The sequence below is a fragment of the Amblyomma maculatum genome, chromosome 1 (assembly GCF_055883805.1).
Source record: "Amblyomma maculatum isolate TAMU_Amacu chromosome 1, ASM5588380v1, whole genome shotgun sequence".
Lineage (NCBI taxonomy): Eukaryota > Metazoa > Arthropoda > Arachnida > Ixodida > Ixodidae > Amblyomma > Amblyomma maculatum.
In genome coordinates, this window is record NC_139344.1 from 239,685,845 (window position 1) to 239,708,237 (window position 22,393).

The 22,393-nt window shown below is 49.6% G+C and overlaps 1 long non-coding RNA gene across 1 annotated transcript in view; it reads left to right on the top strand.

Annotated features, from left to right (window-relative positions):
- Nucleotides 1–220: 220 nt before the first annotated feature.
- The window catches only part of LOC146206020 (uncharacterized), a 103,716-nt gene continuing 81,543 nt past the window's right edge, over nucleotides 221–22,393 (top strand). Inside the window, exons 1-2 of the long non-coding RNA XR_014704319.1 lie at nucleotides 221–2,109; nucleotides 22,217–22,364. This is a non-coding gene — a long non-coding RNA (uncharacterized LOC146206020). The remainder of the gene's footprint in view (nucleotides 2,110–22,216; nucleotides 22,365–22,393) is intronic.

Below are 22,393 nucleotides of genomic sequence, written 5' to 3' on the forward strand. Positions count from 1 at the left end.
TTGACTGCAGTGGAGAAGGTTTACGTTCCATTTTTTCCTGAGGGCTAGAGCGTTCAGTCGTCTTGTTGGCAGACCAGATCGAAGCAGCTGTTCAATGCATATGTGTGCATGCTTGCTCGCGTGCGGTGCGTATGAGTGAAAACTCGTCGGTCGCGCAGTTATCCTGCTAGAGTACCCCCCCCCCCCCCCCTCCCCCCTCTAAGGTTAGTACGGTTTGTAACGGACGTGTAAATGCATCCCTCGAAGTTTGAAGTTCTGGTACAGCCCTCCGTTTTCAGCGTTTTCAAATGATTCATTCATTCGTGAGCCTGATGGTAGATTCCGTTTAAGGAATGATCTGGAAGCGCCACGATGGTGAACGACGCGGATTCTCCGTACTTGCAGTGCACATCTGAGCAGGTGCGCTTGTGTAGATTGTCTTGGTGGCTGCTGTCCTGGCGGCTTGCGGCCAACTTAGCAGCTGCCTTTCGGCTGTGATTTCAAGTAAAGGTGGACGTCAATAGATTGAATCCGAAGTGGCGGCGACTGTTTGCTCGAGTTCACGGCGAGGAAGTTGCCCTTGTGAAAAGGCAACGATTAGCTGGGCGTGAAAAGAAAACATATATGGTACGGTATTTTACCATTCACTACTTCGGTTGCGCCGACCGTGGCGTGACCTCCGGCAGGAATAAGCCTACTTCTAGCGGGACAGTAGAGCGGAACTCTTTAAATGCGCCCTGGAGTTCCTGGTTATTGAGGGATCCGCTCGTGAACAATTGCGTAGTAGTACACAGAATTTCCTTTTAGAAAGTATGGAATCTGTTATGGGCGGGGTTGGTCTCTTCCTCAATCCGGGACTCTGTTTGCTGAAGCCGCTGCCCGAGCTCGCAACCTAGGTCTTTTGTGTCGCGAGGTCGGAGCTGAACAAGGCCACCTCAGTATGTTTTGATTTTATCAAGCTTATCAAGGTGGAGGTCTGCTTTCTGGCCGCAAAACATGCATGCAGCTGAGAAAAATCCGGGCTTACTGTTTGCAGTCTAACGTGGCTGTTGTAGGACCGTGTTTTTAACCGCCCGAGTGACACTCCTCTGATTTATCGAGTCCCTTAGCGGGTGCAGAGAATATTTGTCTATATGGACGTGTTGCAGTATCTCGCGGTATGTAGTGAAGGGCTGAAGGTTGGAGAGTGATGACGGATCCCGGGAGAGGATTTCTCGGGCTGTGGCGTGTGCACACTTCTTTCACTCTACCCCTGTATGACCAATGACCGCATTTCTGTCTGACGCCTGATCTCTAGTTTGAGTTAAAATTTCTTAAGGGGGTCATTGGTACAAGGGCAGTGCTGTGGTTCGGCGACCCTGGGCGATGTGCCGAGGTGGTTTCATTTCCTCTGCAAGCGCGGCTTTTCATAGGTCGGGGCGACGTGTAGTCTAAAGAGAGGCACGTTGTTGAAATTTTTCGTGACCCCGTAATTGCACGCAAACCGCGAATGCGTCCCGATGTCTCCCTTGGATCGGGGAGCCTTTGCTGTGTGGAATGCTCAGTCCGGTTTCTGGCTTGAGATGCACCTGACAGATCCTTGATCGATTCTCGTTGCGTCAAGCTCTGAGCGCGGCTGTAAAAGGTCACCGCGCGTCGTTGTTTCTGTGCGCGCATGGCAGGCACCGACGGCCGAGCCTAGCAGCGATGCAAACCCGAGCACCGAGAAACTGCTTGAAGGCGCCGCCGCCATGGCCACGACGTCTGCGCGAAAAGGTCACCAGGGGAGGTACCCGCGGCGACAGGCGCTTTGAGAGCGGCGCAGCAGTTGCGTTGCATAAACACGGCACTGGGCAGAGCAGCGTCCAGAAGGCGCGCAGGGTTGTTGTAGAATCGCAAATTTCGCGCCTCTCCCGTCACGTGCGGCTGTTGAACTCTAACATTTAGCAGCAATGCGTGTCTGCCTGCTAATTGTATCCGTCTATTTTCATGAGTTTCGCTGCGGTGAATTAAACGTGGCGTGAGCACGCGCATAAAAAGTTAATATATGTAATACGAAAGGGAATCTGCTGGCTACACTGCTGACTGCAGAAAGTTGTATCTGCAGAAAGTTACCATTCAAGGGAATTCTTCAATGTGTTGAGCATGGAGGTAAGGCACGCCAAGTAGTTTTTGTGTTGGCATTGAAAATAGCACCATAGTCGTCAACTTAACCCGTGACCATGCTCAGGCTTCTTGCATTGGGAAGAACTCGCTGACTTCAATAAAGGTTGACTTTCAGAGCTGAGCTGCTTGTACCCACGGAAGGTCGTGCCCCGCCAAATATGAAAAGCAACGTTGTTCGAGTTCTGCCTTTCGCGGCGGTTTTGTTTGTTCGGGTAAGCGTTACAGCGTAGTAAATTTAGCGTCGCCATTCATAAAGTCATCGCGTGGCGCGCTAGCTGGCACTGTGCTCTGCTGAGAGGCAAGAACATCATTTGAAGTGCTGTAGCACAAAAACACTTCGCATGTTTTATGTGTATGTTGCCCACCAACTCCTGAAAGCTCGTCGAGGTCTAAAATCCTTTCATATCCTAATTACACCCACTGCAGAGCATGTCATCTGCCATATCCCCCAAACTGAACCGGTCCTGTGCCAGCTACGTCCATTCGATCCCCGCGAACTTCATAATTTCATTCGCCTACCTTGTCCCTTGCTACGCTTGCCGTCCCTTCCATTCTTATTTATTCCTTATTTCTACTAGAGTGTCATTACCTCGCGTTTGTACTTTGACCCATTAGTACGTTCCATTTCGTTCCATTATAGCTCTCTGCCAAACATTATGGTGTCGCAGCGCTGGCAGACAAGGACAGAGGACTAGGGACACACACAACTGCGCTGCGCTGTCCCTAGTCCTTTGTTCTTGTCTGCCAGCGCTGCGACACCATAATGTTTGACAACGACCACCAACTAGCCCTGCAGTATACCCTACGTAAGCTCTCTGCGTTGTCCTCAAAGTTGAACCCATTTCGTTAGCCTCCACGTTTCTGCCTCATAGTTGAACATCGGTATTATGCATTATTATGTATTTTGCTCTTGAGGGACACCGGTAACCTACCTCTCATGATCTGAGAATACTTGTCAGATGTCCTCCACACCCATTCTGATTCTTCGTTATTTCCATTTCATGATCCGCGGCCACTATGCCTGTCTTATGCAGACATGCTAGTTTTTACTACTTCTAGGGTCTCGCTGCCTATCTCGAACTTCCGTTCCTTTCCGAGGCTGTTGACCTTTACTTTCTCTCCAGCACCCATTTAAACGATGAGCAGATGGAAGTGCAGCATATGACGAGAGTGCGAAGACTGCGAGCGCATATGCGCATATGCGCATCATGCTGGCGTACTGCGCGTCGCTTGCATGCAACCTGTTCGAGTGATAGCGGTGCTTGCTGCGCACAACCGGGTGTGAAGACGCCGGTCTTCATTGCGCAAAATGTCGAGGTGTTAGCATGGACGGACTTCTCTTTGCATCTCATGGAAAGTCGTGAAAGCTAAGGTCCAGGTACGCGAGCAAGCAAAGTTCTGGCATACAATAATTAGACTGGTCACGTCGGACGTATCTTTGGACAGTTCGTGTTTTTTTTCCCCCCACTGTCCAGTCTGGCGCTAGCCAACCTGCCAGGTTTACAGCCACGGAAGAGAGGCAGACGTTTAGCATTTTCGTAGCGTTAAAAACGAAAAAGATGATTGCAACTGGCACGTTCGCTTTTCCGCATATCTGTTCCCCATCGGCCGGGCCCGCCGCTGTGTCTTGTCGTTGTGCCGTTCGCCTGCTCAGTACGAGATCTCGTGTTCGGTAGCGGCCGCATTGAGTTAGTTTGATGTGTAGAAAAAAAAATAATCATGTATATATTGAACTTTCTGTACGCGTCAGAAACACCCAAATTGTCATAATTAATCCGCACATTTCCACTGTGACGTGCTTTATACGCATTGCGTGAGAATATTTTACTTTAGGAATTAACATTTTATGATCGGTTCGGTTCACAGTGGTAACGTTCCAAAGCGACTTAGGCTATGGTGGGCCCCGTAGGGATATGTTTCATTTCGATCATCAGGGGTTCCAGTACACGTATGCCTTGCTTTTCGCCTTCATCGAAAAGGCAACCGCAGCCGGGATCGAACCCAGGTCCTCGGGATCACAGTCGAGCACCCTATGACCACTGAGCCACCACGGCGGCGCCTTTCACCATTTGTTCGTCGCTTATGGTACAGATGGATGGCTCTGCTGAACGCGTGCGTTCACTGTGTCGCCTGTTTCTGACCAGCAACTATTTCCCGCCGAGACCAAGTGTCGAAGCAGCACGGATGCTTAACTGAGCTCCAGGCAAACGGATTCTTCCTTCACCAGAAGCATACCTGGAACCTGCTTTGCTCTCTTCTAGGACCCTGGCTACCTCCTGTCTCTATAGTGGATAAGTTCCTCACCCTTCTTGATCTCGCATATTTATTTAAGGCGCCGCAGGACAACCGGGTCTGTATTCTCAGTTTACGTCGTTTTCGGAAGTGTTATTTTCCTGATCTCGAGTCATCTGATTGATGGAAACACCGGAACCGGATGTCAGTAACACTTCTGGTTCCAGCGTTTCCGCTAATCAGATGACTGGAGGTCAGAGCGATAACGACACTTGTGAATACGACGCAAACTCGAAATGCGGGTCCTGTATCTGAACCCCTATCTATCTGGTCAACTTATCTTTCTTATTCCGACCTTCCTTACACGGACATCGACCGATCCTGCACGCTTCCAGAACTTGACGCTCTCATGGGTGAAACAAGAGGAATAAGATGGCTACACAGTATGAAAAAGCACTGAACAAGGGTAGAGGGGGAGCTTCAGTTCGCAAGCCGAGCCAACGTTTCGACAAGGGTACCTGTCTTCGCCTGGGCAGCGTGATCATCACTAGTGGGGATTAAATACGCTTTTTCTTCCAAAGAAGAAAAGCCAGGGAGGAGGGAAGGGGGAGAAGTAAGGCACGGAGTGAAATAATGCTTCCTTGGGTATGAAGTTTTGAGCCTGGAACCGCTGATCCCGTTTCCTGAAAGGAAAAAAAAAAAAAAAAGCGGCAGCAGCAGAATACAGGACAAACTACAATGATGCGGGGGGGGGGGGGGGGGATGATGATGAATCAGCACTTAAAACAAGTTCGATGCTGACAAGCGTTTCTTGAGAGGGGACAGGGTAGAACGAGAGAAAGGGGATGGCTGCACAATATGAAAGAGCACTGAACAAAGGTTGAGAGGGCGCCTCAATTAAAGGGGACAGGCATTCCAAAAGATCCTGATAAGGAATGCAGCTGCAGAAGAATAGTTATCGAGAGCTTTCCAGAAGGAGGAGAGAAGGACAAAGAAACAGAATAATAACAATATAAACCTTACCTGCCAAGGGTGACATTAGCGGAAGAAAAGGATTCAAGGGAACCAAAGTAAGAAGTGATAAGAAATATATATATGGATATGGTTCTAAATATATGGATTAGATATGCCTCCCTATATTTTCTGTCCTTTGAAAACGTAAAGCCTGACTGGAGAATAACAATTTAATTTCATTAAACTCAGTGTCTTTCTGATTGAAATGCTGGGAAACTGCCTTCGGGAGGTTTTTGCCTATGTCTGCCCTATGGCCATTTAGCCTTATGTTTATTGGTTGCCCTGTCTCTCCGATGTATTGTTTTTGGCAGAAGGAGCATTCTAGAAGGCAATCAACGTTTAACGATGTGCAATTAAAGTCTGAATTTATGTGAAAGTGAAATCGCTTGGAGTATTTTTGACCACGGTGTCTTTGTGATTGTACGTCTTAAATCTGGGTTGATAGGAAGAATGTGTGTTGAACGCTTGTGGTCGAATTTAGAATGCACTAGAGTACCTCTGAGGTTTGTGTTACGTTTCCATGTTACCCTTGGTGTCTCCGGGCATATTTAGACGGTTCGTTAGACGTTAGCATGGAGTGGTATTTCCGCAGAATATATTGTTTATATTTGGATGGGCGTTGTAGTATTTTGTTACAAAAGAAGGCTGGCGTTCAGTGTTGGCTTTTGGTCGTTTCGTTTGCACATACTTGCGGTTTAAAGTGGTTGATTTCTCTAGGGCCACATCAAGGGAGTTACAAGGATAGTTTCTTTGAATTAGTGTTGTTTTCAATGAATGTAGTTCGTTCAAGTAATCATTATCATCGCTGCATATTCTTCTCAGCCGTGTCGCCTGTCCCACAAATATTCCTTGTTTACAATGTCTCGGATGATGACTGGGGAAATCCAGGTATTGTTGCTGATCCGTTGGTTTTCTGTACAAGGAAGTTTTAAGTTGTACATTTTCCACAGATGCCGTGGCGTCGAGAAAATTGACCTTCAATTGCAAAGACTGACAAATAAATTTAATGCTAGTGTGATGACTATTAAGATGGGAGACGAACTATTGTAATGATCCTTATCCATGCTGCCGTATCATGAAAATATCCATATAGCGAAGGTATATGAGTGGTTTTTCTGGTAATTACTTTAGTATTTTGGATTCGAGAATTCGCATGAATACATTCGCGTAAGTCGGCGCGAACGAAGTGCCCCGAATATTCGAATATCCACAGATAATAAGATGAATCAAACTCGAAATTTATCCCCCCTCCCCCCTCCCTTCCTTACCTTGCCTGTTCTTCTTCGGAAGCAAAAGTGTATTTAAACCCTCTTCAGTGATGATCGTGCTGCGCAGACCAAGACAGGTCCCCCTGTCGAAGCGTTGGCTCGGCTTGCGAACTGAGACTCCCGCTCAACCCTAGTTCAGAGCTCTGATATTGTCGTGCTCATACAGCTCAAAACGCCAGGAAATTGATGCCAGGGGAAGACCACTTCTGTCCGATGGGTGGCAAACGTCTACAATGGGGGTGACACCCCGACTTGACAAAACCCCTTCCTTTCACGATATCCGCCCCGTCTACCTAACCTCATGTGTAGGTAAGACAAGAGAATGGTTTTGAACCTTTCTCAGGACCACCTAGAACTCGTCTCCTTCCTCCCCAACGCGCACAAAGTTGCTTTCGCTCTGATGTGTCTACGAAATACCTTTTCCTTCTAGTGAACACCTCCATCTTCGGCCAAGTATATGCCTTGGTCACGGTTGTTGTCCCTAAACCTTTTGAGTTTTTGTACCGCCTTCACTTTCTAAAAGACCCGCCTTAACTTTCTAAAAGACCGCACTACTGGTTTCCTAATTAGCGAGGGCCTCTACCCACCCATATACCTCAGGCTCACATGTGCACCACAAGGAGCAAGCATTCTGTGCCCTCACCCTATTCAATCTAGCCATGGCGCCACTGGCATACTCCTTCCTTTCTCATAATCCCTACTTGGAGGATTTCGTTGTCCGGTATAGGGTCTCTTGGAGTAGTGAAATCAACTCAGCAGAAGGGCCTGGGCGTCGTATCCGACTATCTCCTTCAATTTGGTCTCCTGCCGACTCTGAAATCGAAGCTACTGTTTCTCTCGCAGTTCCCATCAAACCTGGTAGCCACCATCTCCTACCACATCAACCAGTGGTCTATACTGCAGATCGCGGGAGCGAAATTTTTGGATTAGCTTTCACTTGCATGAACGATCCTACTAAACAGCGGTCACAGCTGCCAGTCATACTTTTACATTCTATTCTGTCGCCCTTCTAGTGTGAAGGCTGTCTTGTTAGGCTTTCCTCTGCTCTTCACACTTTAATCAAATCTTCCTTCCATTTTTTCATACTTCAGACATCAGACTATATGACACTTGTGTCTTCCCTCTTTTATTGTGATAGCAGTACTGCGCCAGGTTTCGAGCGGAGACAACGCTTGACCGTGAACAGCCGAGGAGGAGGAGGAGCAGAAGAAGAAGACTGGTAACTTACGCTCTCGCGTCATACTCTTAAACGATGAGCTTAAGTGTACCCAATAATGTAGTACCTTACATTGTTAGGGCGTAATAGGGGAATAATGTAATAGGCAAAAGAAGCTTCCGCTGTTGCTATCGCAGTTCAACTAGGGTTAACCAGAGTTAAACCACAACTAATTTTTTACCTCCATCATTGACCTTCACCAGGACCGCTAGTCTACGATTATCTAGCACTCTCCTAGGCTGCTGGCTGTTCCATCAATGCAACTCCCCCCCCCCCCCCCCCCCCCCCCCGTTGATCTCAGTCTCCCTCTTCACACTTACAATATAACCTTTTCATCTAACCTATAACCACACCTCCCCCTTTGCATGACAACAATCTAGGTGAAGGCTGGCGGCTCTTGTGCATGGCGCACCACATTCCTTTGTTCCACTATCAGTGGCGTGCACTGACGTGCCGGTTGCGGACATACGTGGACTCAATTGCTGCTGTCTTTTCCGTATATGACCCACACCTTTTCGCCTCGGTTATGCACCTCCGCCCCGTACAGTCAATCTCATACCGCTATTCACCTTGGGAATTCTTCCGGTTGTGCGCCCAATCATCTCATCTATGCATTTACCAACCACGTCTGTATACACAATGTACACGGATTCCGTGGATGCTTTCACTTTTTCTTAAAACTATCCCTGCAGATCACTATGACCTTAATAGAGCCGTTCATGGCATCTCCGCCGCTGTGACAGTTACGTGGACACGTGGCCATGCTGGAATCGGAGGCATTGAGCTGGTCTGCAAGCTCACCAGGCAAACTCGCCTGGGTGCCTTCAACACTCTGGTCAAACCCTCCGACTAGCGACTATCGAAGCCCTGCGCTACACAAGAAGGACTACACACAGCTTCTTAAATTATTTCAGGCACTCCCAAACCATGCCCTCAACTCGGCGTCATCCAGACGCATTTTCCGCAAGTTTCATACTTTCACAAACCAGCTCGCCTACCGCTATTTCGCGTGCGGTCTGACTCCTCTTGCCCCAACTGCCCCTCACCCTATGCCAATCTGGAGCATTTTTTTCTATTTAGTGTCCAGTAGCCCTCAGAGCCGCCCTCTAAGCTACTGCCACGGTACCTTCGGCAGCAGCACGAAGAGAGCGGGCACATGTGGAAAGGGAGAGATGCGGCCTTTCGGAACATAGGTCATCGTCTGGCGCTGGCGCCAAGGACACCCTCTACGCGCTTGCTTGTGCTTCCTCCTCTCATTCACGCCTCAGTACATATATCGAGAGCGGACCGTTCACAGCGGCTTGGTCTGCGGGCGCGGTGTCTTCCCCACGTTCTCTGCAGGCCGTACCGCTTCCACAAACCTGAGCGTTATGCTCCGTTATGCATTATGAGCGTTATCAGCTCACAAAACCGTCAGCGGCTTTGTGAGCGGATTCCAGCGTATGAGTGCTAGCATAAACACGGGAGTGGCGGCGGAGCCGGCGCTGTGGGGTGCAAAGTGAAGAGGCTTCTGTGGGTCGTGTTCATGCTTCCGCATTATTACATCTAAGCAAACTCTACTAAATATTTTCTTATTGAGAGCACCTGGCTTGTGTCGGACCGATTGCACAACCAATGTGCTATGATATCCATACACAGGATCTTAGGATTTTTTGAGCGCTTAACCTGTCGCTCTGCAATAAAGCAACTCTCTAGAGCGCAGCGCTTTGGCGCCCGTTCCTGTGTTTCGCGTCGTCGTCGCCGTTGTCCCTCGTAACCGTTGTGCGTGTATAGTTTGATACGGCACTCCTGAAATATCGAACAAGTAAGCCACTCGTCGAAGGAGGGCTGCTGGGAGAAGACATTGTGAAAAGATGTGCACCATGTCTTCATGACCACCACAGAACGGGCAAACTGGATGCAAGCTCGCTCGTGTGAACGCCCTGATGCGGATGGGGAGACAGCCGCGCGCAAGGCGATACATGAACTTTGCTCTGCTTGCATCCAAAAAGTTTGCCAGTATCAGACTTCAGCTTGGACGCATATAAGACATATCTCTTTGATTATACCTAGGGGGTAGCTTCGGCGTCAAAAGATTGGCTAGATCTTTTAACGGTACTGCCAGAATATCTATGTCGGCCTGGAGTCCTCTGAGTCGCTCCAAGCAGTTAGCTGCTTGCGCATAGAAGGGCGAAGGAGAGCCAGAACGGGGAACTCAGTGCGAAAACGTACTTTGCGAAAAAAGACGAAGGCGGGTGCTTAGGAAGAACGAGGTCAAGCTTCGAGTCAGGGACATGTCTGAATTCAGGGCTGTCTGGGTCCTTCTGACGTGTAGCATTGCGGTTACTATGCCCAGGTCGGAGATTCCAAGGCTGTTTCACCACAGGCCTCCCGATTTGATCTATAAATCCGTTCCACAGGAAACGGAAGAGAGTTCTCTCAAGCTGCAGCTTTGTACGTGCCGGCAGAGGTGTTATGCAGGCAACATACGTCAGGAACGAGAACAGAATTGACCGAACGACAGTAGCCCGTTCCGTGAGAGGACACGCACGACCTGGAGCGGGCGAACTCGAGTACACACTGGCTTGCGCGGACAAAGGCTGGCAGACAAGAACAGTAGCGTACGCACCTTGCGATGTCTCGGAGGGGTCTCTCTTTGTGCCCCGATCGGACGGTCGCGCGAGCGCGACCGTCGAAGCGGTGCCGTGTTCCCTCCAAAAGGCGCCAATGAGATAAGCCATCGGGACGCAGGGGCGGAGCTGTGGCCGAACGACAGTGACAAGTCGTCCAGTGACATCTTTTCGCCGCCTCCCGTTTCACATGCTGCGACTGCAGCGAAAATTTTCGGTGCAGTCGGTGACGCCGCAGTGCGATTTCGCTCAGCGCTTTCACACGCAGCGAACCCCCGTGTGAATTCGGTGAGAGATACCGTCAGGGTTGTTTGATGTTTTGTAGAAAACGGGTACGCAGAGCGTGCTTGATTTATATACTCTGATGTATTTTCAGATTCTAAGTGATAATTCATATGTATTTATGAAAATGTGCAGTCTTTCAGCGTACAAAAGCGCGTTGCTGCGCCGAATGAAACCACTCGAACTTGAAAATAGGGGTTTTATGGGGGCGCGCGCTCCCCTTCAATATTGGGCGTGCCAGCCCGTTTTACGTCACCGTACGTCACTTGACGTCGCGATGCTCCTCGGCTCCTCATTGGTCAGTCGCAGAACGACCGCGCCGACGCTGCGACTGAATTCCAACCTGTTGGAAACGCCTCTGCGGCTGGAGCGACGCTCGCTCTGCGGCTAGACCGACGAAAATCGCAGCGTCGCAGAGCAAAAACGCATCATGTGAAACGGGCCTAAGGCGGGAGAAAGGGAAAGAGGAGAACAACAGGGGAGCGGGCGACGGCCGCGCAAAAGACAGCCGTGGAAAGCCCGAATCCCACAACTGTTGTTCGAGTATCGAGTATTTCATACTCTGATCGAGTATTTCATTAGCCTATTATGTTTAGGTATTCGCATACACTAGAGCACTTTTGTGATTATTTCTCGTGGTGCCACCAAGCGGAAAGGTGAAAATATTCAGAGGATTTATTTGCAATTTTCTTGCAGCGATTATTGCTATTCGCGTGAAGAGGTCATCATCATCATCAGCCGGACTATACCCATTGCAGGGCAAATGCCTTCCCATTTTCCTCCCCATGTAGCACAGAATGTGGGGCCCCAGTGGGTCCAATGTATACAGAAAAGTAGGGCTAGGGTAACCATCATAAAAAATTCTAGAGGGCACTTTGGACCACTAAATTGCGATGAGGCGAAAGCCATTATAACGCGGTTGATCGTAGCCCTCCACTACGGCACCTCTATCTCCCTCTCTTCTTTCACTCCCACCTTCCTCCCATTACGGCGTGGTACATGTGTCTGCGGGGAATTGTAATAGATACTGCGCCTTTTCCATCCTGTAAATCAATTTCAAACGCCGCTGATCCCTGCTGTACTAATGCTTCCTATACATCTGGGTTTGCTTCTGTTTGCTGTGTGATGCGGCGTTCGAGGAAGCGCCAAATGGAAGGCGCCGCACGGACGCCTGGATCGGACCTCCGGCGGGGTCAGCTTCGTATATGCATGAATTGCCTGATGACGTCATGACCTGTCGTGACGGTACATCGCACGCCCCTTTTCGAATACAACCAGTATTTCATTGAACGCATTTCTTGGACCCATAACTAGCCTATGGCTACGGGTCCAAACAGGGTTGGACACATCTTTTTTGTATTTTCGAGAAAAATAAAGAAAAGAAAGAAAAGAAAGTTCACCCGCATTCTATAATTAGTGTACAGGGAAGGAAAGACGCAGTATCTGTTACTCGCGGAATCCCGCTATCACCCTCATGGTGGACAAGGGGAATTATGAAGGGCGTTTCACGATCCGGGACGGGGCGCAGTTGGTAAAGCGCTGGGCTTGGGATCCAAGCGGTGGAGGTTCGATTCCCGGTAGAGACAAGGTTTATAAATGTATTTTTAACTCTCGCTCTCGAATGCGTGACACTTCTGCTGACAACCTCCTGTCGACAACGATGAGGCATTAAAGGCTTTCGCCTTAATACCTGCATCGGTCCCTGATTTGGCAAAAGTGGGCGAGCCCCATTTGGGCTTGCCCCTGTTCTTACTAAATTGGTCCCATAGCGGCGTCGCTCGGGCTAACGCCGAGCAAATTCATGCATCCAGACCACAAGGGTCCCTTGTCGGAAATTTGAGAGCAGAAAATGTGGGCTCTTTGTGGGAAAACTTTCATAGATCTGAAATGGAGCCGCCCACATTAAATTTTTGTAGAAACCACATAGTGGGGCAAAAAAGGGCATGCCCATATGCTGCCTCCCAGTCCTTTGTAGGTTATTTGAAGGCAGGTGGAATATGAATGAGAGCTCAATTTGAGCAAGCCCTCGGGAAGCCCAAATGAGGCCATTTTAGCTAAACCGAGGTCCCAAATTGGCCGTAATGATGCTGGAAGGCGGGCCTACCCGCATGATACCAAAATCGGTCCCTTGTGGGAACTTTGAAGCCCGTGCAACACCAGATGGGCTCTAGGTTCAAAACCAGCACTCAGTCCAATTGGGGCAGCTCGCAAAAACCGCCTTGGGTCCCACATGGGCCTTAGGGGGATAGAAACTCGTTCGTCAGCATGCTCGTCAGATTAGCTAAGAATGATAGTTGACGCAACCTAACTGCGGTTTATTGTTGCGAAAAATAGCGCTAGCCCAAATGGGGCTGCCGAATCAATGCCGCTGTGGGTCTTACATTGGCCGTAACGGGGCTGAACACAGCGGGGGGAACACAGCATACTAATGCGCACGTATTTTTTCGTTCTTTATTTGCATTAGATGTTGTCTTAAATTTGTACTGTAGATGATTTGTGTAACAGTTTATTTATTTATTTGTTTGAAAATACCTTACAGGCCCATTAGGCATTGTGTAAGGGGGACATAAAATCTATACAGTGCAGTATATACGTAAAATGTAAGGAAACAGGCAAAAACTACAAAGGTAATTAATATATGAACAAACAAAACAGTACGACGCGGAAATTATTATATCATTAAGAAAAAGAAATACGCGACACAGATTAAAGCGCAATGGTATAAACACAGATTAAGCACGCTACCTATTTAGTTGTTAGCATCTTTAGTCGGTTAGAAACATTGCATGGCTCTGGTTCTCACACTCATGTAAATTGCGCTAAAAGGACTGGAACATGCACATCGCTAAATGTTGTTTCTTAAGTGGTTGCCCCAAACAGCTCTCAACTCTTCGTGTAATATTACCGCCCCCGTCCGCTCCCCACAAAGGGCCTTTCCTTTGCCGATCGGTCCTTCCTCCTTCTACTCCGAGTCGGCTCCGCTCGGACAGTCTCCCGACTTCACCAGTTCGGCCTCATCCCCTCTCCGGCATGTCTGCAGTGCGGACACGAAGATGAGATACTGGAGCATCTTCTCTGTGAGTGTCCATCTTTCGCGCTGCAGCGTGCCACCCTTTCCTCCGGCTATCGCTCCCTCTCCCTTCCTTCTTCCACCTCAGAAGAGGTTCTCTTTCCACGTGGGCCCGTCTCTCACAAGCCCTTTGATCTACTCCTCGCCTTCCTGGCGGTAACCGGCCTGGCCTGATCTCCTATAGATGCCCTGAGGGGCATGCCACCTTGACAGTAGCGGCGTAGCGCATGCGATCCTTTCTGTAATCTTTCCTCCTCTCCCCCCTTCTCCAACAATATGCACATCGGCAGTGGCGGTGTCGACTCCGTTGGCCGTCAACCGGCCAATTCACTCCCTCTCCTACTTCAAGAACAGCCACAAAGAAGACAATATTAACATTCAAAACACAAAACTTCACCGCCTGAACAAGGTGGAACATGAAATCATTTAGGCTAGATTAATCATATCAAACTATCGTGAAATTTCATGTTGGCGTTTAGAAAGGTCAGAGATGTATAAAATAATTGCCTAATTATGCACTTAAATTTCAGTGGGAGAACTTGGACTAAGACTGCTCATCAATTACCTGCATCGGACCATATATGGTAATAATGTGGGCAAGGCTAAGTTCAGCTTGCCGCTGAAGAACCCGCATGGGTCCTATGCCATTATCTGAGTGGCTGACCGAAATCAAAAATAAACATTCATCCAGAGCGGCTCCCAAACCTGTCTGAAGTAGGACCGGACGTGTACATTTGGCAATGCGGGAGGAATGTGGGCAGCCCCAAGGGCTGCCTGCATCTGTCCCGAGTGGGACCTGTTGGGGCGTTTGTCGGCAGCCCACTTCAGGTCTACGTCGGCCCCCGTTGCAGCGCCCGCATTGAGCCCACCGGGGCTGGCCTGCATTGCCTACATCGGACCCACGGGGGCCCCCACTTCATAGCCCACTTTGTGCTGCATGGGTCCAATTAACCCGGTCCTGTGCTAGCTTCATCCACTTGACCCCTGCGAATTTATTAATCTTATCCAACCTCCTAATTATTTATCTGCCGCCCCCTGCTACGCTTACCTTCCCTTGGAATCCACTGGTTACTCTTAGAGACCATCGGTTTTCCTCTCTCCACGCTACATGTCCTGCGCATACCCATTTCTTCTTAATTTCAACTAGAATGTCTGTAACTTTAGTTATTTCTCTGACCTACTCTGCACGCTTCCTATCGCTTAACGTTACACCTACCATTTTTCGTTCCATTGCCCTCTGCGTTGTCCTCAACCTAAGTAGAACCTTTTTCGTTAACCTCCATGTTTCAGCTCCATAGGCGAGTACCGGTAGGATGCAACGGTTATACACTTTCCTCTTGAGTGATACCGGTAAGCTGCTAGTCATAATGTTTGAGTACTTTCCAAATGCTGTCCTAAGCAGATATATTCGCCTGCTAGTTCCAGCGCTTCGCTACCTATTTTAAACTGCTGTTCCTTTCCCAGGCTGTTCAACATTAAGATACCTTAGTCTTCTGTATATTAATTTTTAGGCCTACCTTTCTGCTTCTGTCTACATCAATAATCAATAGTTGCGATTGGTCCCGAGTTACTTAACAGGGCAATATCATCACCAATTTTTTAAAAATACACAGCGCAACAAACATAGAACAAGGGAGTAGACAAGCGCTATTCCCGTCTACTCGCTTGTCCTATGTTTGTTGCGCTGTGTATTTAAAAAAAAAATGATGCACCAACTAGCTCAACTCACAGTTCTTTTGCAATTCATCATCAAATCTCAGATTACTGAGATATTCTTCATCAACCTTAATACCTAACTTCTCCCATTCCATGTCTTTGAATACACCCTCTAAGCAAGCTGTAAATAACATTGGGGAGATCGTGTTTCCTTGCCTAATACCTTCCTTAATTGGAATTTTATCACCTTCTTTATGCAGAACTATGGTTGCTCTGCAGCCACTATAGATATCTCCCAGTACTTTCACATATATGGCTCACCAACACCCTGATCTCGCAATGCCTGCATGTCTACTGAGGTTTCCACCGAGCTTCCTCGTAGTCAATGTATGCTATGTATAGGGGCTGGTTATATTCCGAACACTTTTCTATTACCTGGTTGATAGCGTGGATGTGATCGATGTACACTCGTGAGCAAAAGTGGAGAGACCGCGCGAGCCGATACGATTGTTGGTTTGTTCTGTATGAAGAGAAGAGTCAGAGAAAATTGCTTGGGCAAGATGGCAAGTATATTTATGGGGGTACCTTATGCACATCTTAGAAATGACCGCTTCACAGTCAGAAAAAGCTGGCGGGCAGTTTTCTCAAACCGCGTGGTTTGGTTTCTCCACTTTTGCTCGCGACTGTACATACTCATTATGTGTGTACAAACTGCTATGACTGACACGGTGGATGCAATCAAAGTTGTGATTGTTAGATGTCTTTATTTTCCCTTGTGCCCTAAATCTCCTCCTGCTCTTCTTTTCGCACCTTCATTAATAGTCATTGTCTTTTACGGCTCTTTGTTGATATTAGATGTCCAGTATACTAACTTCGATATTTCACATTTATATTCGGGACATGAGAACCACATTTTAAAAACTTTTCAGGATTGCGGAAAGGTGGGAACTTTCCAGGGATTCATATGGATTTTTTTTTTCCAAAGCAGAATTTTTGGAGGTTTCTGTACGTTTTTCTCAGAAACTGCATGGTGCAAGCAAACATAATTTTCCACTGATGTTATTGATCGGCTTTCGCATAAGCACGATTTGAAGAAATAGCTGAAAGCAATTTATAATTTTTTTGATAGACCGACAAACATTTTTTTGGTGGTTATTGCACAAGGGGGAAACATTGCGGGGCCTTAAGAGTGTGATGCGACAGCATTACAAGCAAAGTTGCTGCTACATGCTTCTCTCATTGCAGACAGAGGTGCTCGTACTGCTGCCGAATCTCCTTCGATGGCGACATACTTCCTTGGCCTTTTTAGTTCTGAGGTTTCTGGGGTTCTGGAGTTCTGGGGCTTCTGGGGTTTAACCCGCCTCAACGTATATTTACAGAGCGGAGGCTCGATAACTTCGTCAGACACGGTTTGCTGTGGTTTAACTCCCCTGTGGCTCTCTGCGAACCTCAAAGATACCACAGCCATGTCTATACGACACGAAGGTGTCGATGGCATCTGAAAGGGCAGGTCCCAGGAGGGGAGCCAGATGGGCAGCGGTGACGGTGGAGAGAGGCAGAGGTTTGGAAGGTATGTGGCATCGTGTGAGGCAGTGTTGTATATTTGTGGAGATATGTACCGGTACGAATAAAGTTTGGCAGGTGTGTGAAGAAGAAGCACGTGTGCTAAGCAGAAGATGCGAAGTAGAAAAAGAAGCGAGCGGCGCCGGATGCTCGCGCCGCAGCTGTCTAATCCCGGCGTCAGACGACCTTTACGAATGGCAGAATAGAGCTCACGCTCTAAAAATCCTGCCACCGCCTGGAATAGACCCATTATCCCGCTCCTCAGCCGAGCGCGCAAACGACTACACTACGCGGACTACATTGGAACGCGTTTAAAAGAGCACTGAGGGAGAGCCTCAGTCCGCAAGCCGAGCCAACGTTTCGATAAGGGGACTTCGTCTTCGCTCAGACGAAGACAAGTCCACTTTTCGAAACGTTGGATCGACCTGCGAACTGAGGCTTTCCCCCCTCGACCTGCGAACTGAGGCTTCCCCCCTCTTCCTTGTTTAGTGCTTTTTATACCGTGTAGTCATTTTCTTTCTATCGTTTTACCATTACTCGGTGAATGGACACCAGTGGCAGTAAGAAAAAGAGATAAAAATAAACAGTAATTTAAAAGCCTGTATTAGAGTATAGGTTATGGCGAGCAACGAAAGCGTTTCGAGGACTGAGCATGGAAAATTAAAACTAAAATCAATGAATCTCCCGTTAAAGTTTAGCCAGGCGCGTTGCGCCATCTAGCGAGGTTGTCACAACACACCATAGTACAGCACTCTCGTGCGGCAGGGAGAATCAAATGAGCCTGAGGCATCAAGTCACCTTTGATTTATAGCAAACAACGCGTGTCAGAAACGACAAAAAGTCCCCGCTGCAGTGGTGCAGCCTGCAGGCTTAGGGCGCTGGACTGCTGTGTCCCAGGATGCGGGATCGAATACTAGCCGCGGCGGCCGCCTTTCGATAAAGGCGAAAAGCAAGGCGCCCGTGTGCTGTGCGATGTCGGTTGCACGTTAAAGAACCCCAGGTGGTCGAAACCTCTGAAGTCTTCCACTACGGCGCCTTCATAGCCTGAGAGCGCTTTTGGGCGTTAAAAAGCAAACCAAAGCAGAAACGGCAAAGACATGAAGAAAAGAACATACGCAACGTAATCGGCAGCAGTAAGAGAAATGCTTTCACATGACTGCACCTAAGCAGACTTACGTGCACCCCTGGAATATTTTCTTTGCTTAACATGAGTGGGCGCTTTCGCTCCGACGGAGGGCTTGTATGTCATGTAAGTCTGCAGGGTTTCAAAAACGTATGCTTATGATCTAAAACGGTGTGGTGAACCGGCAGTGCTCTCGGAGCAGAAATAACGTGAAAGTCATTGCGTGGTCAAGGTATCTGAAATGCATAACTAATATTGCCACGTGCCTAGCGCCGCGCGGCCGCCGTGCTTGGTGCCGACGACGACGAAGCGGTTGTTGGCTCGAGAGGCGCGCTGGTGCCGGACACTGTCATCGGAGCTAGAAGCAAACCTGACTCCCGGGTCTTACCTTCACGCTACCGTGTACCTTCACGGCTCCCTGTGGCTTGAGTCGTGACACTGGTGGAGGTGCCATTGATGATCCCTTCTACTGCGGATGACCCAACGTGGCCGCCTTTCGTGACCACTCCAGTTCATCGTGCAAGCCGGCGGCTCCGAGGCTTGCCCCCCGACACTTTCCCTCTTGACGAAGAGCCCCTACCTTCCACCCTAGCTATGGCAACGGCACCGGCCGTCCATACCACGACTGCCCCTTCCACCCCTTCGTCCTGTCTCATCCTTCAGACCCCATGTACACCTAAACCATTTCACGGTGAGCAGTTCGAAGACGCCGAGGACTGGCTAGCTCACTACGAAAGGGTCACGACATTTAACGGCTGGGACGATGCTGCAAAAGTGCGAAACGTCTACTTCAGCCTTGAAGACGCTGCTCGGACGTGGTTCGAGAACCGCGAGGCCACGTTCTCTACGTGGCCGGCCTTCCGAAGCCAGCTCCTCGCAACGTACGCCAACAGTGACCGCCGGGAGAACGCGGAGCGTGCCCTGACCTCTCGAGTTCAGCGTCCGAGCGAAGGGGTCGCAATGTACGTTGAAGACGTCATGCGCCTTTGCCATCGCGCCGACCCGTCCATGAGTGAAGAGAAGAAGGTGCGGCACCTGATGCACGGCGTCAAAGATCAGCTTTTTTCCGGCCTCGCGCGGAACCCGCCCACCACCGTCGCGACGTTTCTGGCTGAAGCTGTGATCATGGAGAAACTGCTACAGCAGCGATGCAGTCAGTATGCTCGGCCACTGAATTCCCTCTCCGCACCACCGCCGACTGATCGCACCGACTACAATACCGGGGCAGACCTGAGCTCCCTTCGCGACCTCATTCGCACCGTAGGAGGAGCTGCAGCAACTTCACGGGACATTTGCCCCAGGTCCGGCTACTTTGGCCAGCGTCATCCGTGAGGAGGTTCAGAACGCACTTACGCCACCGATAAGTGCAGTCGTTCAACCGCCGCACCGGGCCTCACCCAGCCGATGACTTATGCTGAGGTCACACGCCGCCCTGCCCTGCTTCCTACTCATTCGCCTTACAATCCACCCGATATCGCTGTACACGCTGCGGAACCACTGCCCCCTGGGCAGATCGGCGCCAGGCGCCCCAAAAGGCTGATATCTGACGCGCTTCAGATAACCGCCCTCTATGCTACCATTGTGGCGAGGCTGGTCACCTCTACCAGCAGTGCCCTTATCGCCAGCCTTATCGCCAGATGGGCCTGAGAAAATTTGCTCCCGACAGCCCTCGTCCACGACCTGGTCGCAGGACATCGCCGAGTACGTCACCTGCCAGCGTAGTCCGCAACATTCCCCTCGTCGTGAGTCGCGATCGTCTTCGCCACGCCGCTCTTCGCCCTCTGGGCCACGTTATACCGCTGCACACCGTGGTTCCTCGAGCCTTCGTCAGGAAAACTAGCTCCAGCGACCTTTGGGGGCGAGGCCGCCGCACACCGATTCGCCGCAAACCTTTCACCGCCGCACCAGTGTCACGACTCAAGCCACAGGGAGCCGTGAAGGTATGACCGGGAATCAGGTTTGCTTCTAGCTCCGATGACAGTGTCGAGCACCAGCGCGCCTCTCGAGCCAACAACCGCTTCGTCGTCGTCGGCACCACAACCGCGGTGCAACAACACGGTGCAACAGCACGGTGCAACAACCGCGGCGCTAGGCACATGGCAATATTACACGCAACGAGCATCCTCAAAAGGGAAATTTCTAGGCGGAGTTGAGATCAACCTTCTTCGGACGTGGGCCGAGCTGGGTCCGTCACCCGGGTTCCGCATCTCCCATCAACTATGGTCCCTCCACGATTTCGTGGGAGATGCTGGTAATTCCGCCGCTGGAGAAGAAGGAGGAGGATAAAAGGCAGGGAGGTTAACCGGTAAAAGAAACTGGTTTGCTACCCTGCACTGGGGGAGGGGGGTGAGTGGATATAAAAGTAATGGGTAAGAGAGGGATGGGTGAAGTCAGTATAGTCACATCACAGCCATATCACGTCACATCACAGCAAAATCACAGCCTATCGATCTGGCCCGTGGTTTTAATAAAGCGGAGCAGTGCATGGGAGGCCTTCACCGCCGGCGATCGCCGCGGCCAGGGACCTAGAATTTTGATTTCAGTCAGTGGGCGTCCATCTAGACGCTCCAGTGCACGACAGAAACACTGTCTTTCCGTACTGTATGTGGGGCACTCACAATAAATGAGGCCGATAGTCTCGTTACACCCGCAGATTGCACATGCAGGGCTATTTGCCATACCTATCACAAACGATTAAGAGTTTGTGAACGCTACACCAACGCACAGGCGGCACTGAAAAGTTTCTTCACGTCGGGGTAGCCCGGGTGGAAGCCGGAGCTTCAGGTCAGGGTCCAGGGATTTTAAACGGGAGTTCGCGTACTGGCCAGAATTCCACAAGGCGTGCGTGGGCTTCCGCTCAAGTGCGCGAAGTCTGCCCGCTGCGTCTGCCCTGAAAAAGGATATCAACACACAATCAATCTCCGTCTTGGTGGGCGGTCCGCGCGGCCTCGTCAGCACGGAGATTGCCCGCTGTGCCGCTGTGTCCTGGAACCCATTGATAGATGATGTCGTGTCCCTTTTTATTGATGGCATAGTGATGAAGTTCTCGTATTTCCGCGACAAGTCGCTCATGGGCTCCACGGCTAAGAGCCGCTTGTAAGGCTTGCAGGGCTGCTTTCGTGTCTGTGAAAATAGACCACTGCTGGGGGCTCTGCTGACTGATATGCCTAATTGCTACACGAAGAGCGGTTAGCTCTGCGGCTGTCGAAGAAATCCGGTGAATTATTTTAACTTTTATTTCCGTAGTCCTTTCCGATATTACCATGGAGCCTGAAAAACTCATGGCATTCAGTGAGCCGTCGGTGTAGACGTGCAAGAGGTTTCCGTGATGCTCATAGAAGTATTCGAGAGTGATTTGCTTTAGTTCTGTCGGCGATTGCTCGATCTTCTTCCATGATGCCGGGTATTGAAAGAAACACACGGGGTTTATGCAGGCTTCATAAGAGGACGATCTAGAGGGGGGTGTAAACTGGAACGGCAGAATAGCACGATGTGCATCAAAGGTCTCTGTAAACGGTGTACGCGACCTGGTATTAGGAAAACTGGCCAAATGATGAGAGGGAATCCGGGAGATTTGTCAGAATTGTGCTCTCAGGGCATCAACTGTTAGGTAAGTAGCGACGGGATGCTCCTGGGCAATTAATACTGTAGCAGCCGTAGAGGAACATCCCGGCAATCCCAGGCAGGTTCGCAGAGCTTGAGCTTGAACGCTCTGCATAATTCTTAAGTTTGTTTTTCTGATGTTTCCAAGTGCAGGTAAGCTGTACCGAAGGAATGCCATGAATAAGGCATTGTATAGCTGGAGCATCGTCCGCACTGACGCCCCCCATAACTTTCCCCCAAGAAAGGCAAGACGTGAGCAATCGCTGTCAGCCTCTTTTTCACGAATGAAATATGGGGAGTCCACGAAATATTCCGGTCGATGATCACTCCCAGAAAGCGATAGCTGCTTTCGTAGGGTATTGCTTTACCATCAATGCGTACGGTGTAAGGTGACATGTTCTTGTGTGTATATGCAACTAGCGAACACTTTTCAGTTGATATCTGCACTCCTTGCAGGTCGAGGTAGGACGCAACTATACTTGCCGCCTTTTGAAGCCTCACTCGAACCTGTGCACGCGTAACTCCTGATGCCCAGATACAGATGTCGTCTGCACATATTGAAAGCTGCGCCGACTGTGGTATTAAGTCGACAAGCCCGACAAAAGTAAGATTAAAAAGCGTTGGGCTTAGTAC